Below are 23960 nucleotides of genomic sequence, written 5' to 3' on the forward strand. Positions count from 1 at the left end.
TATGGACATTGCTATATTTAAGTATTTGGAGCCATCTAGTGACCAAATACTGGTAATGCAGAGAGATGTTTTGTTTAGTATTTTGGTTGCCTTGGAGACGAGGAGAGACCCAAATACTGGTAATGCAGAGAGATGTTTTGGGTTGAGGATTTTGGTTGCCTTGGAGACTAGGGGAGACAGGAGTGTAAACAAAAGCATTCTGGAGGTGGATGCCGAGCTGCTGGGGAGCGAAAGGCTGAGCTCGGAGAGCTAGAGGACAGTGGCCGGATTGCAGAGACCGAGAGACACTCATCCGAGCATCAGAGAACCGGATCCATCCAGCGGAGCTAAACAGAGCTGACGGAGAAGCAAGTTGCAGTCACAGGACCCTGAACAAAAGTTACTACCCGGAGCTCCGATCCAGTGGGTGAGCGGGTCACGACCCACAGTTTGCTAAGTTTACACACAGTTAGACTCATATACAGGCCTCACTGAGATTTATAGTTCCACAGAGGAGCAGAGGAACTGAAACGGAGAAAGCTTGAGGCCTATTTAATTTGACATTTCAAGCGATTTTAAAATAGTTGTTGCAGTTACACCAGGAGCATTTTCACTTCAATTTGACTCATCAAAACTGTGGATTACAAATCACTTTAGCTAGCGAAGAAAAGAAGATCCAAGACCAAGTACTTTAAGTGAGATCTCACGCATAGCTAATAAAGTAGGGGGAGCTCCCAGGTATAAAATGTTTATGTATACTGTTTTCAAATAGCTTATGTTTAAATCAATTGTGCTGTCGTCTTATGTTGGGATGACAGCACAATTACTGTAATCACTTATTTGCATATTTCACAGTAAAATATATCTCTGGTTAAGTATCCAGTTGTTGTAGCGTACTGTTTTTCTCACTCCAAATGCAGTCAGTGGATCCTGGGGTTATAATACAGGTATTTTGTATTGTCTTACATTGTATTGTATTGCATTGCATCACAGCTGTGCCAAGGGGATTGAGCCAAGTTAGTGGGGTTTATTAGTAGAGTGCAGGCCCAAATTAAACCAGCAGCTCCTTCAGGGGTCAGTGCTACACGTGGGGGCTCGTCCGGGATTCCTGTCACTCTACAAGCAAGCCCGCCCCTTCACGCTATCATGGACCCCATCAAAGTAGTCCAATGGTGCGAAGCAGAAGGGACACGCTCAGAAGTGAGCGTGGTCATTGAACTTCCAGGGAGCGACTGGGGAAAGAAACAAATTAAAGAGGTGGTCCCCGGACAGAAAGGCTTACGTGGTCGCAGTGAAACCCGATCCTGGGACCGACTGCACCTATGCACTGATAGAGTGGGAACGGGATGTCCCTGAAAACTTCCACTGTGCCAGTATAAAATTGTCCGAAAAGACAGAGTTCCATCTGACACACCCCAGCAAACATGAAGGGCGCTCTCCCAGTCAAAAGCAGTTAGAACCTTTAGACAGGAAAGCAGAGGCTGCTGTTAAATCACTGGCAGAACGACAGCTGGCTGATCTGAAGCGACAGTACTGTAACATACAGGAGAGGTTTCAGGAGACCTCCAGTATGATAGCTGAACGCATTAATGGGTTACGTGTCGTTTTGGAGGACCAGAAAGATGGCCAGATAACGCCCAACACTGGGAAGGTACTGAAGAAACGCACCCAGGGCCGCTTGCAGGAAGTAACCATCCGGAAGGATTTCCACATTGACGGCCAGATAGGAGAAAGAGGGCAGAAGGACAAACTGTCCTACACCAGCCTCCTACACCAAATAGAGTTGGGGCTACAGAAAGGATATCTGGAATTGGAAATTAGAGAGGCTGTAATCCATGCCATCAGCCCAGGTTCAAGTGTTAGGAGCATGTTGGAGAGGAAGAGTGGATTGACCTTGAACCAGCTAAAGAGGATACTGAAAAGCTATTATGAGGAGGAAGATGCCACTGAGCTGTTTCATCGACTGATAAATATGACACAGGATAATAGAGAGACTCCTCAGAACTTCCTATTTCGGGCTATTGAGCTCAAGGACCGCCTGCTGTTCACATCAAAGGAAGAAGGAAATGGAGAGCATTTTGGAGCCGAGCTAGTTAAGAGGAAATTTAGGAGATCTGTGACTACGGGATTGAGGAGTGACTATATCAAGCTACAACTGAAGCAGTATTTGGAAGATCCCTCAACTCCGGATGAGGTCCTCATTGAGAAAGTGAATGAAGCGGATAAAATGGAGATTGAGAGGGACCAAAAACAGGGGAAACTTCAACCTCCTAGCACCACAAGTGCTAAAATACAGCAGATAGGTGTCCCCTCAGACACTCAGGAACTTAATGTATTGGCAACAAGCGCTGAACAGGGATCATGGCTTTCACCTATTCACCACCTACCCGTAGGTCAGACTGAACTGGAGAAGCTGTTCCAAACCCAGAAAGAAATACTGGAGATGATGACCATGTTGATGATTCGTCTGGTGAAACCCCAGACAGAAGAAGTCCTGCCACTCAAGGCTCCAGAGACTCCTACCATTAATCATCCTATGAAACAAACACAGAGAGTCTGCTTCAAATGTGGAGGAGTAGGACATCTCAGGCGAGTGTGCCCAAGCCCAGTAACTGAAACAAAATCCAAACAACTGGGGGAAAAACTTCAGAGGGCCCCAGTGAAGGAGTCAACTGGGCGCCCGGTCGCAATAGCGAACTCCACACCGACTCATATACCCCTGACCACTGAGGTCACCAACAAGCCAGGAGGGAAAAGAGAGAGACCCCCAAAACCAAAGGCGAAGGTGCAAGCCACCAGGCAGGTCAAAGGTACTGCAATCAGTGGATTTCCCCCCAAGCTAGTGGGACCCTCCCCAATTGTTCCCATCCAAGTAGAGGAGATTTATACGAAAGCCCTGCTGGACACTGGAGCCCAAGTAACCTTGCTCTACAGGGATTTCTATGACAGACATCTCAAGCACCTGCCGTTACAGAAATTGGAGGAACTAGAGATATGGGGATTAGGCACCCAGAACTTCCCATATGATGGTTACCTGCCGGTCAGACTCACCTTCGACCCAAGTACAGCAGGAGAGGCTGAGACTTTTGACACCTTGGCCATAGTGTGCCCTCGTCCCCCAGGGGCTGACAAAAATTCCCTCATCATTGGGACGAACACTGACTTGGTGAGGAGGCTACTTGCACCGCTTGTGCTGCAGAAGGGGACCCTCCCCACTAAAATACATCCAATGTTGGCCCAGACATACCGAGACCTTAGACAGGAGGAAGAGGCTCCTGAAGAGGGAGTGGGAAAAATCTGGCTCCTGGATAGGGAAAAGAGGTTAGTCCAGCCAGGTGAAGTAGTCTGCCTGAGAGCCTCCGTCAAGTTTAGCTGGAAAAAAACAGGTCCTTTCATTGTCCTTGAAAATACAAGCCAGGAAGAAAAAAAGGGGTTAGAACTTATCCCTGAAGTATTGCCCACCAGGGCATTGAAGAGGACTCACGGCAAAGTTCCAGTCAGTGTCCGCAACACAGCAGCTGTGCCAGTTAGGGTGCCAGCCAGACTACTGTTAGGACAGGTCAGCCCAGCAACTCCAGTCGCAGCATGTGGTTCGACGGAAGGACCAGCAGCAGAAATCCCTGTAGAAGAATTCTGCCCAAAGAATACGCCTCTTACTCCTGCATGGAGAGAAAGAGCTAAAGCCCAACTTCTGAGATGGAGGGCAGCTTTCTCAAAAAGTGAATTTGATGTGGGTTTGGCAAAGAGTGCCACCCACCGAATTCGACTGGAGGAAGACAAGCCGTTTCGTGAAAGGGTTAGGCGAATCCCATTGGGAGATCTGGAAGATTTGAGGGAACAACTGGCTGAACTCAAGAGGACTGGCATTATCCGGGAGTCCAGGAGTCCTTATGCCTCCCCAATAGTGGTGGTCAGGAAGAAGAACGGGTCCCTACGCCTATGTATCGATTACAGGACCCTGAACCGGAGGACCATTGCTGACCAGTACACCACACCTCGGATAGAGGATGCTCTGCAGAGCCTGTCGGGAGCAAAGTGGTTCAGTGTGCTGGACTTAAAGAGTGGGTATTATCAGATCCCCATGTGCCCTGAAGACAAAGAGAAGACCGCTTTTATCACCCCAGTCGGATTCTTTGAGTTCAACCGAATGCCGCAAGGCCTGTCTGGGGCCCCAGCAACGTTCCAGAGGTTGATGGAAAAAACAGTGGGTGACATGAACCTACTTGAAGTACTAGTTTACCTGGATGACGTCATAGTATTTGGAAGAACATTGGAAGAGCACGAAGAACGCCTGGAGAAGGTCCTGAAGAGACTTCATGATGAAGGTCTGAAGCTCTCTATGGAAAAATGCCAGTTCTACCAGCCCTCAGTGAATTACCTGGGACACATTGTGTCTGAAGAGGGAGTGGCAACCGATCCCAAGAAGTTAGAAGCTGTCACTTCTTGGCCAAGGCCCACCAACGTGACTGAACTCAGGTCATTCTTAGGTTTCTGTTCGTACTACAGAAGGTTCGTGGAGGGGTTCGCTAAAATAGCCCACCCACTCACTGAGCTCCTGAAGAAACAGGAAGAAGTTAGTGTAAGCCCAGATCAGTCAAGGAAGCCAAAAGAAGGGCCCAGAAGGAAGAAAGAGTCCATCCAGGACCAGTGGACTCCAGGATGTGAGGAAGCCTTCAGACAATTGAAGTGGAGCCTTACCACTGCTCCGGTTTTGGCCTATGCAGACCCTGCCAAACCATACGAGTTGCATGTGGATGCCAGCCATGACGGACTGGGAGGAGTGCTCTATCAAGAGCATGAAGGGCATCTGCAGCCGATCGCCTATGTGAGCAGAAGTTTGATTCCTGCCGAAAGAAACTATCCGACTCACAAGCTTGAATTTCTGGCTCTGAAGTGGGCAGTGGTAGACAAGTTGAAGGATTACCTTTATGGGGCTGAATTTGTGGTAAAGACGGACAACAACCCCCTCACATACCTGCTCACCACTGCAAAGCTGGACGCCACCGGTCACAGGTGGCTAGCTGCTCTCTTGGCATTTACCTTCAGCCTGAAGTACAGACCAGGGGTTGGTAATCGAGATGCGGATGCTCTATCAAGAAGGCCTCATGACTCCCGAAATCCATCAGAAGACTGGACTCAACTTACTCCAGAGGGGGTAAGAGCCCTTTGTGAAGGGACAAGTCTACATGGTAGAGGTGGGGCCAGAGCTGAAGAAGTGGGAGTATCCTCAGCGGGAGTACCCAGGTGCTATTGCAATGTCTCCCAGGTTGTACAAGAGGGTCTCCCCAAGCTATCCAGAAAGGATCTCAGGAGAGATCAGGAGGAAGATCCACTGTGTGGGCTGGTGCTGAAGGCATTGGAACATCAACAGTCTGATGTGCTGCAGAAGAGCCCCAAGAAGGAAGCCCAGCTGATACTGAAAGAATGGGATCGGTTGCAGTTGCAACAAGGGGTGGTCTACCGAAGGGGCCCCTCTGATGATCCAGAAGCAAAGTGGCAGCTGCTCCTGCCGGAAAAGCACAGAGAGAGGGTACTGATTGCTTTACACGATCATCATGGTCATTTGGGAGCCGAGAGGACTTTCCAACTAGTAAGGGACAGGTTCTACTGGCCTCACATGAGGAAAGAAGTGGAGAGTTACTGTCATTCCTGCCTCAGGTGTATACAACGAAAGACATTTCCCCAGAGGGCTGCCCCAATGGGCCATTTGGAGAGCCAGGGACCAATGGACCTGGTCTGCATAGACTTTCTTTGTTTGGAATCCGATCTGAGTGGGCAGGGGGACATCTTGGTGGTAACAGATCACTTTACCCGTTATGCCCAAGCATTTCCTACTAGAGACCAGCAAGCAACCACAGTAGCAAAGACTCTCGTGGAAAAGTTCTTCGTCCATTATGGCTTACCTCAATGGATACATTCGGACCAAGGAAGGGACTTTGAGAGCAAATTAATAAAAAGACTGTTGGATCTACTAGGCATACAAAAGTCCAGGACTACTCCTTATCACCCACAAGGAGACCCTCAACCGGAAAGGTTCAACAGGACTCTCCTGAATATGTTGGGGACGTTGACTGCGGAACAGAAACCCCATTGGAGTAAACACATTACTGCACTGGTTCATGCCTACAACAGTACCAAAAGTGACGCCACTGGGTATTCACCTTACAGATTGATGTTCGGCAGTGAAGCCCGATTACCAGTCGACCTGGCTTTTGGTTCCTCCTTGGATCACACATCAGAGACCTCCCATAGAGGGTATGTGGATAGGCTGCGGAGGAGCCTGAAGATAGCTTACGAGCAGGCTCAAGCCACCTCGAACTCCAGAGTCAACAGGAACAAGAAAAACTTTGACCTGAAAGTAAGAGTTCAGGATCTTCAACCAGGTGACCGGGTTTTGCTGAGGAATCTAGGCATCCCAGGCAAGCATAAGTTGGCTGATCGTTGGAGATCACAGCCTTATGTTGTGTGTAGGAAGCTTCCAGGGCTCCCAGTGTATGAAATCAAGCCAGAAGGAAACACTGGGCCAATAAAAACCTGGCATCGGAATCACCTTTTACCTCTCACTGAGGCAGTCAGGATAAGCACAGAGGAGGAATTCCCATCCACATCCACCGATGTGTGTAGGCCAATAACCAGATCTCAGCCTGCACCCTCTACAGATGAAGATGAGGAAGTGGAGATGAGTTGGCTGTGGCCTCCGGAAACTTCAGAAACAGATGCTGATATCTCTTCAGAAGTAGAGGAGGATAATAACGGAACTCTCAGGGCAGAGGCCCCAGAATTTGTGCTGGCAACTCATCTTGCAGAAGAGCCCAGTACTCTTATTTACTCTCCATTTTTAGTCACTGAGAGGAGGGATGACGACATTTGTCAAAAAGGAATGGATACCCCGAAAGTGCAAAGAGCAAAGAGAGACATTCGCCCACCACGCAGACTGACTTATGATACATTGGGCGAATGCTCTGAAGCATCTCAGTTTGTCAGCAAAAGAAACCTTGAACTGTCTGGTCCCTCTACTTTTGATTCAGTAAGGGACAACCCCACCTCACCCCTTGGCACATCTGTACCAGACACAGTAGTATCAGCTGTGAGTGCACAGGATAGCTCCCCATCATATGACAATTGGTGGGAAGCTCCTCTGTCTGTATTGTATAACCGTATAGAGGCTAAAATGCAGAATAGAGTTAGCAATTTGAACCTCTTTGGAGGACCAAAGAGATAAAGTAGGGGGAGTGTGTAGCGCTGACATTCTTGTATATTGATGTGTGTTTGCATACTTTAATACAACGTCTATGGACATTGCTATATTTAAGTATTTGGAGCCATCTAGTGACCAAATACTGGTAATGCAGAGAGATGTTTTGTTTAGTATTTTGGTTGCCTTGGAGACGAGGAGAGACCCAAATACTGGTAATGCAGAGAGATGTTTTGGGTTGAGGATTTTGGTTGCCTTGGAGACTAGGGGAGACAGGAGTGTAAACAAAAGCATTCTGGAGGTGGATGCCGAGCTGCTGGGGAGCGAAAGGCTGAGCTTGGAGAGCTAGAGGACAGTGGCCGGATTGCAGAGACCGAGAGACACTCATCCGAGCATCAGAGAACCGGATCCATCCAGCGGAGCTAAACAGAGCTGACGGAGAAGCAAGTTGCAGTCACAGGACCCTGAACAAAAGTTACTACCCGGAGCTCCGATCCAGTGGGTGAGCGGGTCACGACCCACAGTTTGCTAAGTTTACACACAGTTAGACTCATATACAGGCCTCACTGAGATTTATAGTTCCACAGAGGAGCAGAGGAACTGAAACGGAGAAAGCTTGAGGCCTATTTAATTTGACATTTCAAGCGATTTTAAAATAGTTGTTGCAGTTACACCAGGAGCATTTTCACTTCAATTTGACTCATCAAAACTGTGGATTACAAATCACTTTAGCTAGCGAAGAAAAGAAGATCCAAGACCAAGTACTTTAAGTGAGATCTCACGCATAGCTAATAAAGTAGGGGGAGCTCCCAGGTATAAAATGTTTATGTATACTGTTTTCAAATAGCTTATGTTTAAATCAATTGTGCTGTCGTCTTACGTTGGGATGACAGCACAATTACTGTAATCACTTATTTGCATATTTCACAGTAAAATATATCTCTGGTTAAGTATCCAGTTGTTGTGGCGTACTGTTTTTCTCACTCCAAATGCAGTCAGTGGATCCTGGGGTTATAATACAGGTATTTTGTATTGTATTGTATTGCATTGCATCACAGCTGTGCCAAGGGGATTGAGCCAAGTTAGTGGGGTTTATTAGTAGAGTGCAGGCCCAAATTAAACCAGCAGCTCCTTCGGGGGTCAGTGCTACAGCTACGCCGTCGCAACTTTGAGAGGCAAGTGCTGTATTCACAAAGCACTTGCGTCCTAAGTTACGGCGGCGTAGCGTAAATGGGCCGGCATAATCGCGCGTATTTCAAAGTAGGCCGGTCGTGGGCGTGTTCTATTTAAATGAGGCTTGACCCCATGTAGATGCATGGCCGAACGAACGGCGCATGCGCGTGCATGCTCAGTATCACGTCGTATATACACCCCAAAGATACGCCGGCTCAATGCCTGTGACGTGAACGTGAACGTAACTTACGCACAGCCCTATTCGCGTACGACTTACGCAAACGACGTAAAAAGATACGTTTGTTCCGACGTCCATACTTTGCATGGGCTGCGCCACCTAGAGACCTACTTTATCTTTACGCCGGCGTAACTAATTGCGACGGGCGTACGTACGTTTGTGAATCGGCGTATCTTGCTCATTTACATATTCAACGCGGAAAACAATGGAAGCGCCACCTAGCGGCCAGCGTAAATATGCACCCCAAGATACGACGGCATAGGAGACTTACGCCGCTCGTATCTTGGCCAAATCTATGCGTAACTGATTCTATGAATCAGGCGTATAGATAAGAGGGCGGCCATTCGGACTTACGACGCCGTATCTGGAGATACGCCGTCGTAAGTCTTTAAGAATCTGGCCCAGAGAGTTCAGACATTATAAATGGAATAGACATCAAGAGGGATTTTGTAAAGCTCCTAACATTGCTAGCAAAGTCAATTGTTGTGATAATTATGTGTAATAACCGTCCTTGTGTTCTTTTTCCAGGGACAATTGAAGAAGTTAAACTAGTTTAGATACACATTTTTGTGTTTTGTTTGCAGGTCCTTCAAAGTGAGAACAACAGTGGCAACATTTAAGTTAATATGAACGGCATCTTGAAAAGTATGAACAATTTAGGATGAAAAAACTCTACAAACAAATTGTGGTGTGTGTTCCTTTAAGTTACATAGCGTTGGTGGTATAGTGGTGAGCATAGCTGCCTTCCAAGCAGTTGACCCGGGTTCGATTCCCGGCCAACGCAAAGAATATTTTATAGTATATTTTCAAGCGGTTAAAGCGGAGGTTCACCCTAAAAACATGTATATACCATTACATTCAGCTTACTTCCGACATGTACAGTATGCTGTTTTTTTTATCTGTACATACCGTATTATTGTTCTTTTCCACCCGGCTTCCAGGTTCTCACTCCTGCGGGAGTAGGCGTTCCTATGCAGTGGCACAATGCCACCTGGGACTTAGCCTAGATGATTGACGTGCTTGATAAAAACTTTCCCCCGGTGGATAAGGCGCGTCACGAGTTTCCGAAAATAGCCGAACTGGGAGTCAGCTCTATACGGCGCTATACGGCACCTGCGCATAGACTAGGAGCCGTGTAGAGCTGACTACGCAGGCGCCGTATAGAGCCGACTCTCCCAGTTCGGCTATTTTCGGAACTCGTGACGTGCCTTATCCGCCGGGGGAACGTTTTTATCAAGCACGTCAATCATCTAGGCTAAGTCCCAGGTGACATTGCGCCGCTGCATAGAAACGCCTACACCCGCGGGAGCGAGTACCCGAAAACCGGGTGGAAAAGAACAATAATACGGTATGTACAGGGTTGGACTGGGACAAAAATTTGGCCCTGGACTTCATCCAGACCGGCCCACTTTAATTTTGCAAACACGCACAAAAACATTATTTCATCAGTGACCATGACCAGCAGTGGCAGTACATAAATTAATTCATGCTTGTGCTCTCCTTTATTGCAGAAATACTACAGGAGAGGGTCAGAGACTGCAAAACGTACTACAGGCAAGGGTCAGAGACTGCAGACATAGTACAGGAGAGGGTCAGAGACTGCAAAACGTACTACAGGCAAGGGTTAGAGACTGCAAAACGTACTACAGGCAAGGGTCAGAGACTGCAAAACGTACTACAAGCAAGGGTCAGAGACTGCAAAACGTACTACAGGCAAGGGTCAGAGACTGCAAAACGTACTACAGGCAAGGGTCAGAGACTGCAGACATAGTACAGGAGAGGGTCAGAGACTGCAAAATGTACTACAGGCAAGGGTCAGAGACTGCAAAACATACTACAGGCAAGGGTCAGAGATTGCAAAACGTACTACAGGTGAGGGTCAAAGACTGCAAAACGTACTACAGGCAAGGGTCAGAGACTGCAGACATAGTACAGGAGAGGGTCAGAGACTGCAAAATGTACTACAGGCAAGGGTCAGAGACTGCAAAACATACTACAGGCAAGGGTCAGAGATTGCAAAACGTACTACAGGTGAGGGTCAGAGACTGCAAAACATACTACAGGCAAGGGTCAGAGACTGCAGACACAGTACAGGAGAAGGTCAGAGACTGCAAAACATACTACAGGCGAGGGTCAGAGACTGCAAAACATACTACAGGCAAGGGTCAGAGACTGCAGACATGCTACAGGAGATGGTCAGAGACTGCAGACATGCTGCAGGAGATGGTCAGAGACTGCAGACATGCTGCAGGAGATGGTCAGAGACTGCAGACATGCTACAGGAGAGGGTCAGAGACTGAAAACATACTATAGGAGAGGGTCAGAGACTGCAAACATACTATAGGAGAGGGTCAGAGACTGCAAACATACTACAGGAGAGGGTCAGAGACTGCAAACATGCTACAGGAGAGGGTCAGAGACTGCAAACATGCTACAGGAGAGGGTCAGAGACTGCAAACATACTACAGAAGAGGGTCAGAGAGTGTGCGGACATAATTGGGCTGAAATTGCACCCGGGTTGCATGTGCATTGCACAGATCGCACAACGTGTTCCTGTGTTTTTCACTTTGCTGCACTAACTTGGCTGGAAGGGGGGCATTAGTTTGGGCACCTGGAGCATTTGTGCACATCACTTGTGGGGTGCCAAGGTCCACCCCCCTCTGTGGCAGACAGTATCTCTTTGATTTGAGGGGGGAAGGAGAGGATATGTGCTAAGGGGAGTGGATTTCATATACAAGCCCCCTTTTAGCACAAGTCCTAAAGTGCCCTAAAACATATCCTCTCCCCCCAAATCACTCAAAGTGAACTGTAGGCTTGTTCTCCCCACCTCTGGAAAACTTACTTTGCAGTTGTTCAGGCAGTCTCAGACGAGCAGCTTTGACTCGGCAGCGTGGTGAGCCTCCTCCTCCTCCTCTGTGTACACAGGAAACATCACACAACAGGAGAAGGAGGGGGCGGGCGCCGGGCTCAGTTCTCTCCACTGCACTCTGCAATGTGTGTGTATCAGGACCAGGCAGCCGGGGACTGCAGGGAGAGATTGTCGGCTGACTCGGCTCTCTCTGCAGTAAAAAGTGTAGCTTGTGGCAGCGTGCGGGAACGAAAATAGCCCGCACAAGCTGCGGCTCAGCAAGCCCTCGCTTATACAGTACTCTGACTCTGATAAGCAGCGGTCAGCAGAGTGCAGAGACTCGGAGCTGTCACTGAAAATTGGCCCACTGAGGGACCAGCCCACCGGGAATCTCCCGGTCCTCCCGATGGCCAGTCCATCCCTGGGTATGTACAGCGAAAAAAACAAACAGCATACTGTACATGTCGGAAGTATGCTAAATGTAATGGTATATACATGTTTTTAGGGTGAACCTCCGCTTTAAACCTCTAAAACGTATCAATACTATTCAAAAATGTTGTTTAATACATAGATATTTATAATAACTTAACTGTGTAAGCAGTGACATCTGGTGGTCACTCAGCTCCTTCGATAGCTCAGTTGGTAGAGCGGAGGACTGTAGAGGAAAATAACACAGGAATCCTTAGGTCGCTGGTTCAATTCCGGCTCGAAGGACATTTTCATCATCTTAACTAGAAACCAGTACCATTTTCTCCATGTTGTTCACTTGTTAAATTTTGATATACAATATTGATAAACCTATGCGCCACAACATCTGAATAAATAAATAGCAAGCAAAAAAATTGTAAAAGAAATAGTAGTATGCTGCCACCCAACTAGTGTATGACACTAAATAAAAAAATTGAATATAGAGGATGCTGATAATAAGCCTAAAACATCCAACCAATACAGGTTAAAAATATGTGTAAAATCAATTGATAGTCCGACCCTTAACCAAATACAGAAATATGTATAAAATGTCATAAATAATAGTGAATACATTCATTCAAAATAGTGACAATTCATATACCATGTGGTATAAATAAATAAACATGTGCCAAAAAATGAAACATCTAATGGCAAAAATGAATGATCAATAACATATTAATGATTAAAGTGATACTAAAGTTTTTTTTGTTTTTTTTAAACTAACATGTTATACTTACCTCCTCTGTGCAAGGGTTTTGCACAGAGCGGCCCTGATCCTCCTCTTCTGGGGTCCTCCAGCAGCGCTCCTGGCTCCTCCGCCCATTGAGTGCTCCCACAGAGAGCCACATTCCCTGGGGGCACTTGAGCGGGCACGCAACAGAGACCTGCTGCTGCGTCCATTGACACAGACTGCAAGACTCCGCCCCCCCCGTCTCCCGTGCCAATGGCTCCTGCTGCTACCAATCTATCCAATGAGGACCCAAGACAGCGGCTGAAAAGATCGGGTTCAGGTAAGTAAAAGGGGGGCTCTGTGGGGTTGCTGCAGCACAAAAGGTTTTTCACCTTAATGCATTGAATGCATTAAGGTGAAAAACACTGAGACTTAACAACCCTTGTAAACAACAACAACAACCAATGCAACAAATATAAGCAATTAGACGTGTATGTAATGACACCACACCAATAAGTCCATAAAATATCCATGCCACCTAAAAGTCCATAAGCCACTTTCAGTTTGAAGATTCACTCCACACCATATAGTGACACCCAGTGAGCCGTGAAGATGCTAAACACCCACCAGACCACCAGTGACACTTTGTTTAAAGTGGTCAATAAGCGCTTGATAATCATTCCTCATATAGCCAGGAACACCCAACTTAGGCTGGTGGAACACTTCTCTTTCAATTGATTTTTCTCATATAGCAAAGGCAGCATAAAGAGAAAATGATACTCATAGTATCAGCAGTAGATTTATTTCATAATTAGGGACTAAACCAATAAAACAAGTGATTGGCCTCTTACATTAATCTTTGGCCAATTAGTGGTGGGAACAATAATCAACTCCAGACTCGACTGTGCAAATGCCCTTTACCTCGGACTCCCAAAACACCAAATTGCTCGTCTACAAGTCGTCCAGAATACGGCGGCACGACTTGTAACAGGGAAAAAACCCTGGGAATCAATCTCTCCCTCCCTGAGATCCCTTCACTGGTTGCCTGTAAAGGACCGAATTACCTTTAAGGCACTATGCCTGACGCACAAATGTGTACAAGGAAGTGCGCCCCAATATCTATGTGAAAAAATAAAAAGTCACCACCCCAATTGCGTTCTCCGCTCTACTAACCAAAATCTACTCCAGATACCCAAGGCCAGATACAAGTCCAAAGGAGAACGAAGATTTGCAGTTCAAGGACCTAGACCAGTGATGGCGAACCTCGGCACCCCAGATGTTTTGGAACTACATTTCCCATGATGCTTCACTACACTGCAGAGTGCATAAGCATCATGGGAAATGTAGTTCAAAAACATCTGGGGTGCCGAGGTTCGCCATCACTGACCTAGACTGTGGAACGATTTACCAACCAGCATCAGAAAGTAAGTGAATCACCAGGCCTTCAGAATTTTTTTTAAAACCCATCTATTCTGAAGGCAAAATATAGTAGGAAATGGATACCAAGCGCCCCGAGGCGATTCAGTTCGCATGTGTCGCGCTATACAAGTTTCTCACTCACTCAACCCCTATTCTAAGAATTGGTCATCCTTTTATTGGAAGCCAGACAGTCCAAATAGAGCACATTTTACATTTGGCATCCCAGAAAGTGTGTGGTAATCCTAAAAGCCGCATAGAACCTACAGGACAGAAGTGCTCAGATTCACGGTTCCATAAGAACAAACAGGACTTCTAGGAATCTCTCATTGTAAAGTCAGCTGATAACGCCACTGAAACCAGAAGGGCTGCAAGTGTGGTGAGTCTTTTCTATGGATATGCAAAAGTTTTAATTGTTTTAAATGATATCTGGTAAAAGTGGTTATGAATGAAGAATATTGAAGGCTAGAAGAGTGATGACTGTAGATTTATTGGTTATTTGTGAGAGCTAAAAACAATTGAATTTGGTTTGTTGCTCAGTGCAGTGTTGGAACAGTACTAATAGAGTTGTGTACTGTGTGGATCGTATGGTTGTGAAACGGAACTTGTGTATACATATGTTAAAATTACGACTCTGCCAGTTATCATTCATGTGCAGATGAACCTCTTAAAACCTCTTAAAAGGCAATGTAATGAGACTATTGTCTCAGTGTCAGCAACATAATAGTAGATTGTTGGGTAAACAGCTAACAAAGAAAGAGAACAAATAGTGGTTGGCAAATTACATTTTAGTGTTGCTCAGAATTAAGGTTAAATCTGAGCAAATGGGGGGGGGGGGGGGTGGAAAAGCAGAGAGGAGACATCTCTGGGAGGACATAGAGAAAATTAGTGAAAACCTTCTAAAGGTTGCAACAGCCTCCAATATCCCTTTCATGACTATGCCTATTTCTGACATTGTTGCTTACAAGTTAAAATCTGTATTTTTTTGCTATAAAATTACTTAGAACCCCAAACATTATATATTGTATTTTAGCAGAGAATCTAGAAAATAAAATGGTGATTGTTGCAATATATGTCACTCAGTATTTGTGCAGCTGTCTTTTAAATGCAATTTTTTGGGGAAAAATACACTTTCATGAATTAAAAAAAAAAGAAACCGTTTTGATAAAATGTGAAAGATAATGTTAAGCCGAGTAGATAGATACCAAACATGTCAAACTTTGAAATTGTGCACACTCGTGGAATGGCGAAAAACGACGGTACCTAAAAATCTCCATAAAAAACATTACCAGGTTAGAGTTACAGAGGAAGTCTAGTACTAGAATTGTTGGTCTTGGCTCTGACGATTGCGGAAATACCTCACATGTGTGATTTGAACACCATTTACATATGCGAGTGTGACTTGCGTATGTGTTTTCTTTGCTTCGCAAGCTCACAGGGACAGGGGCGCTTAATTTTTTTTTTTACATTGTGTTTTAAAAAAAATTGATCACTTTTATTGCTGTCACAAGGAATGTAAACATCCCTTGTGACAGTAACAGGTGGTGACAGGTACTCTTTATGGAGGGATCCCATCTGTGGACGTCATTTGACTATGAGTAAGCACTGATTGTAGTGCGAAACGTCAGCTGTATGCCCCTGTCTTTGCTGTGATGTATGGTGTTTGATAACTTTTATCAATAAAAGGCAACCGAGAAGGTTTTTCCAGAGTGCAGCTGTCCAAACATTTCTTTCTACAGTCATTTGACTATGGCTGGATATTGAAGTGGTTAAGGTAGATATTAAGGTAAAAAAACATATTTTTGTTATTTTCTATATAATAAGGGCACATTATTTAGTCACATCACCCCCTGCCTCCACCCCCCTCTGCCACCAACACCCCCTGCCTTTACCTCCCTCTGCAGTGCCACAATCTCCCCCTGCCTCCAATCTCCCCCAGGCTCCCTGCCTCCAATCACCCCCTGCCTCCATCATCCCCTGCCTCCACCCCCCTCTGCAGTGCTACCAACAACCCCTGTCTCCATCCTCACCCTCTGCAATGCCACAATCCCCCTCTGCGGTGCCACCAACAATCCCTGTCTCCATCCCCACCCTCTACGGTGCCTTCAATCACCCCCTGCCACTAACACCCCCTGCCTCCATCGTCCCCTGCCTCCATCCCCCTCAGCGATGCCACCAACAACCCATGTCTCCATCCCCCACCCTCTGCGGTGCCACCATCCCCCTCTGCGGTGCCTCCAATCACCCCCTGCGACTAACACTAGGGTGACCAGACATCCCTGGTTTCAGGGGACAGTCCCCAGATTGAGGACACTGTCCCCGGACCAAGTCTATCCCTGATTTTGTCCCTGGATTGGATTTGAACATGAGCTGGGGCAATTTCAAAGGCAGTCATTGCAGAAAATAAAAATAAAAAATTCTGAATTACAGGGCATGGGGTGTATTTTTTTCCATTATTTGTGCCCCTTTCTGATGATCATGTGCTGGTCAGAGTGGAGGAAATATTTCTCAGTTTCGGGTGCATGCTCATTCTGCACCGCTCGCATGTTCTTCTGCCTTGGCTCAAGTCCCGGCCAGCCGCCTGCCTATCGCCTTGCCTTCCCTGGAGTGATCTTCCTCCGCTCCCCACCCAGTAGTAGCCGGGGGCCTGGAGAGTTGACAGGCTGTGAGGGGGGCGGCGACGGGCAGAGAGTCGCTGATTGTGGCCATTACTAATAAAAATAAATATGTCCCCAGATTTTACTGGCACATTCCCGCAACCACGGACATTTACGAACGGGGGAAAAAAGTGCCCATTTTTACGGACTGTAAAAATACGGACGATTGGCAACACTGGATGAAAGATAGTCATCTATAGCTTTGAATCAGAATAACAGTTTGATTACAATCCAAGAGAGACTTACCTTTTGCCAGATTCTGGGTGAATATAATACCCTGGAATCACCAGTGAGTCTGTCCATTTGAGGAATGGGGATGCATGCTCTCTTCTAAAAGCATGGTTACCAGGACATTTAGCAGGCCAGTTATCTGCACAGGTTAATGATAACTTAGCAGATGCAGAGGTGTGGAGGAAAGAGTTCAGCGTATTGTGGACAGTCGTGATAGCGGTATGAGTGATTTACAACAAATTACATTTAGGAGAGGAGATAAACCAATATTGTTCTGCAGTATCTTGCATTTTATAAGAATGTGTTCAACAGTCCTGACTTATTGGAGGATCATGCAAGTTTCATACTCATTCAATGGCCAATGAGTGTTATGTAAGCTATCCCAATAGAATGAAGAAGAGGGGGTGTAGTGGCACTTGCCAATAGGAGATTAATAAATGGTCAAAGTATATAAACACACATAATGAAATCCAAAATAAGTAAATGACTAGAAATAATTTTTCATTCATCAAAAATAGTTACAATAATAAATATAAAATGTGGAAAAAAAAAACTATGACTAAGTGGCGGCGATCTGCCACGCAACGCGTCAGGAGGAGAAGAGCCATCAGTGACGTCATCTCCACTCGCGGCCGAGAGCAGAGAAATGCTGAAAACATAATCTTGATACTGTCATCATCTGCATGCTGATCACAGCTACGGTATTTTAAATGTGAGTGCTATATTATTTTTCTATTAAAACGTATTTGCCTACTACACTATGGGGATTCCATTGTGCTTTCATCTGCACAAATCTGCGGTCGGATGATTGGAGCAAGCTGGGCTGACCTGGAGAAACAGATCCGCAGTTGAACCTGCTGGGCATCATTATAGGCTCAATTTAGCCTTATTTAAAGTGGAGTTCCGGCCACAATTTCACTCTTTTTTTTTCAAATAACTTTTTTTTTTATTGAAGACAAAACAAAAAGAAGGAGTACATTTCTTACAGAATACAAAGCCACAAGGTACACCATTAGGAGGTATAAAGAGACAAGGCACAAATCCGCTTTCTGTTTGTTTTCCTGCTGCATTAGTGCAGATAGTAACAAGTATGGACCGTCTAAACGATCCTATTCAATAACAGGCTCATAACTTGGGTCAAGAAGGTGACAGCACATCGACATATGTTAACATGTTGTAAAACTTTGAACACAAAAGAGTCAAGAAGGTACCCCCAATAGAAGGGAAAGAAAAAATATAAAATGGTTAAAGAAAGTAAGAAAAGGAAAAGAAAAGAGAGAGAAAGAGAAAAAGCAGAGAGGGAGAGGGAAGAGAGGGGGGGGATCATCGGATTAGTCCAGCTCACAATTTCACTTTTTAAATATAAATACCCCTGTAATACACAAGCTTAATGTATTCTAGTAAAGTAAGTCTGTAAACTAAGGTCCGTTTTGTTAGGTTGTTACAGCATTTAGACACTTTATAAAATAGAAATTGACTGGGGCCATCTTAAGTGTGGGCATCATGAAGCCAGACTGTATGACTTCCTGGATTTAAGCCTTGCAGATCTCGCACATGCTCAGTGCTGCACAAGCAGTGTAATAGGTTTCAGATCAGGTTTCAGCACCTGTACTGTCCAAGTCACATGATTCTTCGAGACTGGGGAGTGCACAGACTCCTGGAAAGTTACACCCACTACATTCCCAGTCTGTGCGGTGTAGGTTAGGGAGCTTAATCACCTAGGTGCAGGAAGAGGGAAGATTAACTATTCTGCCTAGCAACAACACTTTGAAGGCATCTAAAAAAAAATGTGTTTTTCTTAAAGGACTAATGACATTTTTTTAAAACTACTGATGTAATGATATATTTATGGGTGGAACTCCACTTTAAGGTGAGAGGCTAGTATTACCTTTTAATAAGGCTTGATCTGCACAACTACGCTGAATGATCGTGCAGTGGATTGCAGCATCATTTTTAAAGGCACTATTGCACTTTGGGGATTATTCAATCAAGCACTTGATTACCGGACTATAGTATATAGTATATATTTTTTTGAACACTATTTATTTATTTTAGCACGTTATTGTGTACATATAGACTCTTTTGCAATTATTTATTATTTAAAGTCATTTTATTATTGATTATATATTCTGGACTTTACCTTTTCACTATTTATTATATTTATATATAATATTTTTTTGCACTGGACTTTTCACCTATTAAGGAGTTTTTTTTTCACATTTTATATTTATTGAAGAAAATTTATCAGAAAAAACCTGCGGATTATTCTGATCCCAGCGCTCAATGGAAAGTGCGTTAAATATATAAATGTTTTATGCAGTGGAAAAGCAGCTATTATAAAAATATTGACATGAAAACGATGTATTATTAAAAAAATATTAACAAAACATTAACAGCGCTAAAAATGGCCTAAAAAAGGCTGATGAGCCTAATACTCATATACTGCAATGGTGCATTAAGAAAAAGGATTTCTGAGATTATGTATATATCACATAAACAATATTATGAAACATATGTGCCCACTCTTTGTGAGTCCATTGCTAATGATCCTTGTAATTTCTCAAATGTACAGTTCTTTGTTTAGGAGTAATCTTCACAGTATAGCTATTTGTCTGCTCAAATGCTGGTGGTGATTCTCTTTGATTTCCCCTATGGTTTTGTACTCACCAAAATGTAGTACTTTAAAAGCATTGGATATATCCACTTATACGCATCGGTTCTCCTCCTCTGGTGTGTGGTGATGATCCGTTTGCTCTTCCGTCTGTAAAGCTTGGCAGTCATGCAGGGAGGCAAAAGAGACTTTCCATAGTGTAAATCTTTTTTATTTAAACAATAAAAACCCCTGCTACCCGCTCATGCTTACAGAAAGTTAAAATAAGTAGCGCTTGTCATAAAGGCTGCTGCCTCTGCTCACTCAGGAATATGGCTCCAAATTACTCAGGCTCAAAAATCCCTTCGTAAGTCCCGGGTAAGGCAGTCTAGCTTCTACCCGGGACTTACGAAGGGATTTTTGAGCCTGAGTAATTTGGAGCCATATTCCTGAGTGAGCAGAGGCAGCAGCCTTTATGACAAGCGCTACTTATTTTAACTTTCTGTAAGCATGAGCGGGTAGCAGGGGTTTTTATTGTTTAAATAAAAAAGATTTACACTATGGAAAGTCTCTTTTGCCTCCCTGCATGACTGCCAAGCTTTACAGACGGAAGAGCAAACGGATCATCACCACACACCAGAGGAGGAGAACCGATGCGTATAAGTGGATATATCCAATGCTTTTAAAGTACTACATTTTGGTGAGTACAAAACCATAGGGGAAATCAAAGAGAATCACCACCAGCATTTGAGCAGACAAATAGCTATACTGTGAAGATTACTCCTAAACAAAGAACTGTACATTTGAGAAATTACAAGGATCATTAGCAATGGACTCACAAAGAGTGGGCACATATGTTTCATAATATTGTTTATGTGATATATACATAATCTCAGAAATCCTTTTTCTTAATGCACCATTGCAGTATATGAGTATTAGGCTCATCAGCCTTTTTTAGGCCATTTTTAGCGCTGTTAATGTTTTGTTAATATTTTTTTAATAATACATCGTTTTCATTTTATATTTATTATTGCAACTATTTTTGATGACTGAAAAATTATTTCTAGTCATTTACTTATTTTGGATTTCATTATCTTCACGTCATTTATCCCTCGCATCATGGTTGTTGATGTATGGTGGGATATAAGGAAATAGGAGTGGAACACGTATAAATTGGATACACTGGTCAGGCATTTACGTTGATGTGCGTTTACGTTTATGTGTGTTTATATACATTGACCATTTATTAATTTCCTATTGGCAAGCGCCACTACACCCCCTCTTCTTCATATGATCTTCGGTGTGTGAGCAACTTTTAGTAGTGGCTGCTGCTTGTAATTTTAATTTTATCACGTTTTAATATTCAGATTTATTGCCCTTGGTTAGAGTGGTTTTGCGCATTAGTTCCCCCCCCTTTTACATATCCCAATAGAATAACTCTGAGGAAAGCTAGATCCTACCAAAATGTTGTCAATATCCTGAAAGACTTCTGTCTAGAGTCCAGTGATGGGGAGTACGGGTCAAAGGCAGATGTATCTGTAATAAGCAAAGGTATAGGAAGACAGAGAGTTCAGACGTTATAAATGGAATAGACATCAAGAGAAATTTTGTAAAGCTCCTAACATTGCTAGCATAGAGCAAGAAAACACAGAAATACAGGTATCTAAAATTAACCCCCCCCCCCAGGACAGGGACAGCATAGCACATGGGCCTGATATGAAAGATAGCAACCAGGACAGATCACACAGTTCTGAAAAAGATAATAAATGACAACCCACACCCTAAACACAGCCAGCAACAAGACTGCATGAACATTCCATTATTTGCCCGCTGGGCTGATCTACCATTCTGGCTTGTATGTAGTTGGACGCAAATTGCATTGGCAGTTTTCCTAAATAATATGGCAAAGTTTACCAATACTGCCTGCTTATGGCAATTGTTCCCCTAGCAATACAATTAATGGGAAAAGACTTGGGCGGACTTAAAAAGTAAATTGTTCTGATAATTGTGTGTAATAACGATCTTTTTGTTCTTTTTCCAGGGACAATGGAAGAAGTTAAACTAGTTTGGATACTAATGTTTGTGTTTTGTTTGCAGGTCCTTCAAAGTGAGAACAACAGTGGCCAAATTTAGGTTATTGTAAACGCAGTGGGTGAACGGCGTCTTGAAAATTATGAACACCTTGGAATGAAAAAACTCTACAAACAAATTGTGGTGTGTGTTCCTTTAAGATGCATAGCGTTGGTGGTATAGTGGTGAGCATAGCTGCCTTCCAAGCAGTTGACCCGGGTTCGATTCCCGGCCAACGCAAAGAATGTTTTTTCTTTACTGACAACATTTTAGAGTATATTTTCAAGTGGTTAAACCTCTAAAACTTATCAATACTATTCAAAAATGTTGTTTAATACATAGATATTTATAATAACTGAACTGTGTAAGCAGTGACATCTGGTGGTCACTCGGCTCCTTCGATAGCTCAGTTGGTAGAGCGGAGGACTGTAGAGGAAAAATCACACAGGAATCCTTAGGTCGCTGGTTCAATTCCGGCTCGAAGGACATTTTCATTATCTTAACTAGAAACCAGTATGATTTTATCCACGTTCTCTTGTTAAATTTTGATATATAATATTGATAAACCTATGCGACACGACATCTGAATAGATAAATATCAAGAAAGATGTATATAGAGCCTGCACTTAAACAATAAATAGTAGCCAAATGCATTACCGTCCCTGGTAGAAAAATGTATATAAATTCCTAGTAACGGGATGTGGCGTGGGAGTTTACAAATGCATATTGGATGTTTCAAGGTATATAGATTCAACTAAAAGTCATGTTGATAACTTTGAAACCACAAAAATCATTCAAAAATCGTGATATTATAAAAATATATATAAATGTTTAATATTGCAATCTAATTAATACAAAAGAACATGATCACAAAAGGGAGACTAATGACATAGTTACATAGTTACATAGTTACATAGTTAGTCAGGTTGAAAAAAGACACAAGTCCATCCAGTTCAACCACAAAAAAATAAACAAACAAAATAAAAAACACAATACAATCCCATACACCCAACTCCATACCCACAGTTGATCCAGAGGAAGGCAAAAACCCCAGCAGAGCATGATCCAATTTGCTACAGCAGGGGAAAAAATTCCTTCCTGATCCCCCGAGAGGCAATCGGATTTACCCTGGATCAACTTTACCTACAAATCTTAGTACTCAGTTATTTTATGTACATTTAGGAAAGAATCCAGGCCTTTCTTAAAGCAATCTACTGATCTGACCAGAACCACCTCTGGAGGGAGTCTGTTCCACATTTTCACAGCTCTTACTGTGAAAAAACCTTTCCGTATTTGGAGGTGAAATCTCTTTTCCTCTAGACGTAAAGAGTGCCCCCTTGTCCTCAGTGTTGACCGTAAAGTGAATAACTCAACACCAAGTACACTGTATGGACCTCTTATATATTTGTACATGTTGATCATATCCCCCCTAATTCTCCTCTTCTCAAGAGTGAATAGATTTAGTTCTTCTAATCTTTCCTCATAGCTGAGCTCCTCCATGCCTCTTATCAGTTTGGTTGCTCTTCTCTGCACTTTCTCCAGTTCTCCGATATCCTTTTTGAGAACTGGTGCCCAAAACTGAACTGCATGTTCCAGATGAGGTCTTACTAATGATTTGTACAGGGGCAAAATGATATCTCTGTCTCTGGAGTCCATACCTCTCTTAATACAAGAAAGGACTTTGCTCGCTTTGGAAACCGCAGCTTGGCATTGCATGCCATTATTGAGCTTATGATCAACTAAAACCCCCAGATCCTTCTCCACTACAGATCCCCCCAGTTGTACTCCCCCCTAGTATGTATGATGCATGCATATTCTTAGCCCCCAAGTGCATAACTTTACATTTATCAACATTAAACCTCATCTGCCACTCAGTCGCCCAATTAGACAGAGCATTGAGGTCGGCTTGTAAATTGGAGACATCCTGCAAGGACGTTATTCCACTGCATAGCTTGGTGTCATCTGCAAAGACAGAAATGTTACTTTTGATCCCAGACCCAATATCATTTATAAATATATTGAAAAGTAAGGGTCCCAGCACTGAACCTTGGGGTACACCACTGATAACATTGGACCATTCAGAGTAAGAATCATTAACCACGACTCTCTGAATTCTGTCTTTCAGCCAATTTTCTATCCATTTACAAACTGATATATCCAATCCTGTAGACCTTACCTTACACATGAGCCGTGTGTGCGGAACTGTATCGAACGCTTTTGCAAAATCCAAATATATCACGTCCACAGCCACGCCTCTGTCCAGGGTTTTACTTACCTCTTCATAAAAGGAAATCAGGTTTGTCTGACAACTTCTGTCTTTCATGAATCCATGTTGTCTGCTGCTTAAATAGTTTTTTTCCTGCAAGAACTCATCCATGTGGTCTTTTATTAAACGTTCCAGTATCTTCCCAACTATAGAAGTTAG

The 23960-nt window shown here is 44.0% G+C and overlaps 4 non-coding genes across 4 annotated transcripts; all 4 read left to right on the forward strand.

Annotated features, from left to right (window-relative positions):
- Positions 1-9297: 9297 nt before the first annotated feature.
- On the forward strand, positions 9298-9369 carry TRNAG-UCC. Its single transcript has one exon. It is a non-coding gene; the product is annotated as a tRNA-Gly (tRNA).
- A 2688-nt stretch (positions 9370-12057) lies between these two features.
- TRNAY-GUA lies at positions 12058-12147 on the forward strand. Its single transcript is given in 2 exon segments — positions 12058-12094; positions 12112-12147. It is a non-coding gene; the product is annotated as a tRNA-Tyr (tRNA).
- A 9556-nt stretch (positions 12148-21703) lies between these two features.
- TRNAG-UCC lies at positions 21704-21775 on the forward strand. Its single transcript has one exon. It is a non-coding gene; the product is annotated as a tRNA-Gly (tRNA).
- A 155-nt stretch (positions 21776-21930) lies between these two features.
- Positions 21931-22021, forward strand: TRNAY-GUA. The gene is given in 2 exon segments: positions 21931-21967; positions 21986-22021. It is a non-coding gene; the product is annotated as a tRNA-Tyr (tRNA).
- The last annotated feature ends 1939 nt before the right edge of the window (positions 22022-23960 follow it).

Source organism: Rana temporaria, chromosome 4 (genome assembly GCF_905171775.1).
Source record: "Rana temporaria chromosome 4, aRanTem1.1, whole genome shotgun sequence".
Lineage (NCBI taxonomy): Eukaryota > Metazoa > Chordata > Amphibia > Anura > Ranidae > Rana > Rana temporaria.